The following is a 7111-nucleotide window of genomic DNA, read 5'->3' as shown; positions in this document are numbered from 1 at the left end:
TAACTTGGGAACCACTTGTCCGATTAATATCAAACCATGAAAAGGCACATACTCAGGTCCCTAGCAATATACCTGGCAAGTTTCAATTAGATCGGACCAGTGGTTGTCGAGAAACAGCGGTCACACACACACTGCTGGAATTATAGATAGATAGGTGGGGAAGGAACACAAAGGGCAGAGTTAAACCGACTATAAGGAATGCGAATAATGTACAGCAAAGCACTTAACCAGTTGCTACTTAAAGACGGGCCCACAGGTCACGCACACGCAAATACCCAAAAGGAAATGCACCTTCCCGCCTCGTGCGGTTTGGCCGAGACGAGCGAACCAGGATGAGACCAGCCGCGTCGAGATGAGATGAGAGCAAACCAGGCCAGGCCAGACCAGACCAGGCCAGGCCAGGCCAGGCCAGACCAGGCCAGGCCAGGCCAGGCCAGGCCAGACCAGGCCAGGCCAGGCCAGGCCAGGCCAGCGAGATGAAAGCAGACGGGGCGTAACCCTCCTCCTCCTCCTCCTCCTCCTCACGCTCGTCCGACAACCACCACACTTCTTTTTTTAGGAGGGAGGGCTTCTTCTTCCGACCACTCACCTCCCGATTGGTCGGACCCATCACGCGATTCGCTGGTCATCCTCCATTGGACAGGCCCGCGGTAGGCGGGGCAACTCCCACCCCTCTGGGCGGAGTCCCGAGCGGAGACGTTTGTTGCTCTGCCCACCTGTTCACCTCTGGCCACGTGCCGAATGGCGATGGTGTTGAGTCGGAAATGGGGCAGGTGAGACGCCTGCTCCTTGTCGATTGGCTTAGAGGGACTCCATGCCTTTGTTAGGCCCCGCCCACATGCGCGCGAAGAATGCCGCGAGCGTTATGGCTTTAGGATGGAGCGAAGGTGTTGTTGTGATACGGGGTGTAAAAATGTAAAAGAAAACCCTAACTATCAAAATAACTCTACAGCGCATGAACATCCAATTCCCACGAGACTCGGGACGGGACCATAACTGGAAACACACACTTACCGATATAACTGAGCTATAGGGGACGGCTGTCTGTCGGTGTGCACAAGGCTTCCACATTCGTAACAATAAAACCATGTGTGCTGGCAGTGCTGCCATTCCCAGAAATGGTGTAATCTCCCACAATGCCACCATCGGCCCATATAACACAGCACACTTGCTGGGTTCAGTCTTATCCTCCTAGAAGAAGGAGTGCTGGAAGGTCCTGGAAACAGAAAGCTGTGATAAACTCTGTCATTGGATGGGACAATGTCAGGTTCCACCACACTGTGCTTGTCCGAGGGAGGTTTGAAGCTCATGCATGCTTCTCAGTAGTGTTCCTCTCCTTCTACTCTCCCTTCGTGAACCCCATGCAGGGTTTTTTTTTTTCACGACTTGGCACTGGAAAGTGTTTGACCAAAAGAACACTTCTCCAAATAATGGAGGAAGCATGTCAAGGCATCACTGCAGGTGCATGCCAGGAAGCATGCCAAGGCATCGCTGCAGGTGCATGCCAGGAAGCATGTCAAGCATCACTTGGAACATCACAAGAAAGCATGCCAGGAAGCATGCCAAGGCATCACTGCAGGTGCATGCCAGGAAGCATGTCAAGGCATCACTGCAGGTGCATGCCAGGAAGCATGTCAAGCATCACTTGGAACATCACAAGGAAGCATGCCAGGAAGCATGCCAAGGCATCGCTGCAGGTGCAAGCCAGGAAGCATGCCAAGGCATCGCTGCAGGTGCATGCCAGGAAGCATGTCAAGGCATCGCTGCAGGTGCATGCCAGGAAGCATGTCAAGCATCACTTGGAACATCACAAGAAAGCATGCCAGGAAGCATGCCAAGGCATCACTGCAGGTGCATGCCAGGAAGCATGTCAAGCATCACTTGGAACATCACAGGGAAGCATGCCAGGAAGCATGCCAAGGCATCGCTGCAGGTGCATGCCAGGAAGCATGTCAAGCATCACTTGGAACATCACAAGAAAGCATGCCAGGAAGCATGCCAAGGCATCGCTGCAGGTGCATGCCAGGAAGCATGTCAAGCATCACTTGGAACATCACAAGAAAGCATGCCAGGAAGCATGCCAAGGCATCACTGCAGGTGCATGCCAGGAAGCATGTCAAGCATCACTTGGAACATCACAGGGAAGCATGCCAGGAAGCATGCCAAGGCATCACTGCAGTTGCATGCCAGGAAGCATGTCAAGCATCACTTGGAACATCACAAGGAAGCATGCAAGCATCACTTGGAACATCACAAGGAAGCATGCCAGGGGTGGCTTCGCCATGCAAGGTGATTGTTTCCAACATGTATGACCAGAGAAAACATTATCCGTGATGTTAATGAGAACATATATAGCACGATATCTCAAAAGGTTGTGGACGGATTCGAATGAAACTTGGACATGTTGGGTGTGTAACAAGGAAGAAATGATTCGACTTTGATGAAGATCCGAATCCTAATCTGGATACGAGGATTACTTGATTTTTGAAGTTATTCTTCACCATTGAGAGATCGGGCCAAAAACGATGTAATACACTTATAGCATGATATTTCAAATATGTATTTGGCCTGATATGTTCTCATGGATCAGGCATTGTGCGGTGGAGGTATGCGGTCTACCAAAAGCTCTTCTAGGGTAGGTATGGGGAGCATGTGCCAGAACAGCGCGTCGCTGCGTCCACTTTCCGCCGGCACTCCAGGGGCCTCCGTCTGGCCATCCCCCAGGCAGATGCCAGGCCCATCCCCATCTCCTTGAGATGATGGTCAACCTGCTGCAACCATGAGGCACGTGGTCGGCCCACTGGCCTCCTCCACTCATGAGACTCCCTCGCTGAGAGAATCTGGTGAGCAGGATCAGCGTCAGGAAAACGAGCCACATGTCCATACAGCCGCAGCTGACGCTCACGGACTATGCAGGTAACAAATCTCATCCGAGTCTCTCTCAGCAACAGCTCGTTGGACACAAAATCCGACCAGCGATAGCCAAGGATTCTCCGAAGAGACCTGGTACCAAAGGAATAAAGTCTCCGTCTCAGATCCTTGGTCAGAGTCCAAGTCTCGCATCCATAGAGCAAGACTGGAAGTACCAAGGACCTGAAGACTCGGACTTTCGTCCTCCCGCACAGGTACCGGCAGCGCCACACCCCATGATCCAGTGAATCCATGACTCCCCAGGCCCGACCCAGACGTCTATTGACCTCCGGCTCACAACCTGCGGAGACATGAATATCACTGCCAAGGTAAGTGAATCTATCCACGACCTCAACATCCTCACCACAAACAGACACAGACAGGACAGCAGCATCCAAGATGTCACCGAAAGCCTGGATCTTTGTTTTGACCCAAGAAATCCGTAATCCCAACGGCTCCGACTCCTCATTCAGCACCTCGAGGGCCCCCAAGAGGATGTCTAAAGTCTCCGCAAAGATGACTGCATCATCTGCAAAATCAAGGTCCGAGATCTTGACATTGCCAAACGATGCACCGCAACTTGATCTCTCCGACATCCTCCCAAAAATCCAGTCCATACAAGTACTGAAAAGTGTGGGGGCCAGTACACACCCCTGACGAACTCCAGTAACAACTGGAAATAAGTCAGAGATGGTACCACCACACTTCACAGCACTCTCAGTACCAGAGTAGAGTTCAGACATCAGATCGATCAGTTTTGGTGGCACCCCACGAAGACCAAGAATCCTCCAGAGGACATCCCGATTCACTGAATCGAACGCTTTACAGAGATCAACATAGGCTGCAAGCAGCCCCTGCCGAAACTCTCGTCTGCGTTCGGTGAGGACACGAAGTGCAAGGATACGGTCAATCGTTGACCTCTTTGGTGTAAAGCCTGACTGCTCTGGACGCTGGTGCTCAAGCAGATGGTGGCGAACCCTATCAAGAATTATCCGAGCAAAGACCTTGCCCGGCACTGAGAGCAGCGTCACCCCTCGGTAGTTGTTGCAGTCTTGGCGATCACCCTTCCCTTTCCAGAGAGGGACAACAAGGCCCCTCTTCCAGTCAGTTGGGATGATGCCTGTGTTCCAGGCAGAGCACAAAACTGCATGCAACGACGCGAGTGCAGCATTTCCACCAGCCTTGAGAAGTTCGGCATGGATGCCACAGATCCCTGGAGCTTTGCCCCGTTTCAACTGGTTCACCGCAGCCCGTGTTTCCACAAGCGATGGTGGACCACAGTTGATTCGAGGGTCAGCAACAGGGATTGTAACACCCTTGACGTCCAACTCGACAGCTGGGGGATCAGCCTGGTACAACCGCTCAAAGTAACCGGCCCAGCGGGCCTTCACTTCAGACTCCTCTGTCAAGAGCCTACCACTCTCTGCTCGAACTGCAGTGCTCCGAGGGATGGGCTTGGATGAACGTAATGCGCGAATTCCCCTGTAAGCGGGACGAGAATCACCTGTCCACAGGTGATGCTCTACCCCCTCACAGATTCCTCGCACATAGGCCTCCTTGTCCACCCTCAGTGCACGTACAGTTTTACGCCTCAGCTCCCTGAACAGCTCAGCTCTGCCATTCAGCCTGGCCCTGCGACTCTGGTCAATGGTATCCAGTGTCCCTTGAGAGACAAAATTCTTCTTTGCCCTGCGGTGAACTCCAAGGCATCCACCGGCAACATCAAGGACGGTGGTCTTGAAGGTGCTCCACAACTCTTCAGGACCCCCAAAGCACCCAGACCCCCAAGTGTCCACTCAGCCTGTTCGCAAACTCCTCAGCTACTCTCTCATCCCTGAGCTTGGCAACATCCAGCCTAGGCTGGGATGGTACCATTCTCCAGGATTTAAGGTGCAGCTTTAGAGTTGCTACAACAAGCCTGTGGTCAGTATTGAGGAACTGAGCACTCCGGTAGACCCTGCAGTTCTGGATCATCCTCCAACGACCGTCAATGAGGACATGGTCAATCTCCTTTGCCACACCGCCAGCGTTGGAATACCAAGTCCAGCGATGAGCTTGCGGGCGCTGAAACCATGAACCAGCCACCCTAAGTCCATGACTTCTTGCAAAGTCAAGGAACTTAGTGCTATTCTGGTTCATAGTTCCTGACCCATGGGGACCAACACACACCTCATAACCATCCCTATCAGTTCCAGTCGATGCATTGAAATCCCCCAAGACTAGAAGTGTATCTCGTCTGGGGCACTGATCAACCACAGACTCGAGTGTGGCGTAGAATGTGTCCTTCACGGTAAGATCACTCACCTCAGTCGGAGCATAAATAGAGACCAGGGAAATGACACCTAAGGAGTGACGAATCCTTAATCTCATAATACGCTCGTTGACCGGTGTTACCTCAATTATCATTGGGGTCAGCTTATTGGACACAGCTACAGCAACTCCTTGGGTATGGTAACCATCAGAGCGACCAGACCAATAGTAGGTGTAACCACCCACCATTATCTCGCCGCAATCCGGTCTCCGAACCTCAGAGAGAGCTGCAATCCCGATGTCCAAACGCTTGAGCTCAGATGATAACAGAGACAGGTGATCATCCTCTCTTCGGGATAGGACATTCCAGGCACCCACCCGAAGGGACCGCCTCAGGTTAACCCAAGGAGACCGCCGTCTGGTGGACGACACCTCAGCACCACTCCGACACACTCTCCCGCAATCTGACCCAGGGATGTTACCCCGTGGTTTCCCTCCTATCAAAGATTGGGGGTCCCGAAGGCTTTGCCCCAATCCCATCATCCGGTGAGCTGCCCTGCGAAGGGAAGCTGCACAGGAGGTACTCCCACGGAGTGGGTTTTCAGATTTTTTTGCGTTTTGCGGAATGAAGCGTTTTACGGTGGCTGGAGTGCAAATCCTGCCACCAACCTCCTAATAAGAAGTAACCCAACTGCAGGAGGACGTCCGCAGACACAGTTGGGCACTAGATATGGATGGCCGTTGGCTCACAAGGAGCTCCTCCGCCCTTTGATGTGATGTGAAATTGCGATGTGAAATTCGATGATTGTGGTGAAAGACAGATTCCAGGAGGGAAAACTTTGAGGGTATGAGAAGTGATTTGGCAGCTTCATATTGGGTAAGGTTCATGAGAGGGTGGTCTGCATCGGAGAAATAGGCAACCTTTAAGGAGAAAATATATGCAGTGCAGAGTCGTGGAGGTATATTCCAGTGAGGTGTAAATATAGAGCCAGAAAGATATCAGGGTAGTTCAACAGGGAGGTACATAATGCTATTAGTGATAAGCAGAAGGCATTCATTCAATACAAAACAACAGGATGAGACTCAGACTTGCATCAATATAGGAGGAAACTGAGACTAGTTAAAAAATAACTCAGCAGGCCAAAATGGAATATGAAAAGGACGAAGCAAAAAAGTCTTCTCCTCCTTCGCCACTATTCCCTTTGTAAGGGGTGAGGTGTGATGGCACCAAGCTTCTTCCCTGCCTTGACCAAGATACTCCTCCACCTCCCTCTGTCCTCAGCCAACTCTCTCCACTCTCCAACCACCCCTACCTTATGGATATCTGTTCCTCACACAATCCTCCCATCTCAACAGCGGTCTACCTCTTTTCCTCCTATCTTGCTCCCTCAAACTATCCACTCTATTTGCCATTCTCTCTTCCCCCATCTGCACCAGGTGTCCAGCCCATCTCAGCTGGCATTTCACCAATCTCCCCATAAAACTCATCTGCACACCAATCTCCTCCCTCAGTTCATCCATCCTCCTTCTAGCCACCTTCTTCACTCCCACAATCCTCCTGACCCAGTTGTTCTTGCAAAACTGTAGCCTCTGTTGTTGTCTCTCTGGCATTGCCACTATCTCCAGACTGTAAAGGTAGGCCAGCATCAGAACCTTCCATTTCAATTTTCTTGAAATCTTTGTCTGCCATTACTCTCTTCACCCTCCTCCATGCATTCACACCCACCTGAATCCTCCTCACCTCTGCCTCGGACTTACCATCCCTGGTCACTGTTCCTTCCAGATACTCAAACCTATTTCCCTGTCTGATCTCCTTCCCCTCTAACATGATATTTATGTATTTTCTCTGCTGCATGACCCACATCACCTCAGTCTTCTCCACACTCACCTTCAGCCCATGCTTCCCAAATGCCTCCTTCCACTCCCCCAGTACTTCTTGCATCTCCCACCC

The sequence above is a fragment of the Eptatretus burgeri genome, chromosome 12 (assembly GCF_056783735.1).
Source record: "Eptatretus burgeri isolate ZD-2024b chromosome 12, Ebu_testis_v1, whole genome shotgun sequence".
Classification (NCBI taxonomy): Eukaryota; Metazoa; Chordata; class Myxini; order Myxiniformes; family Myxinidae; genus Eptatretus; species Eptatretus burgeri.
Note: the sequence above shows the minus strand (reverse complement) of the source record.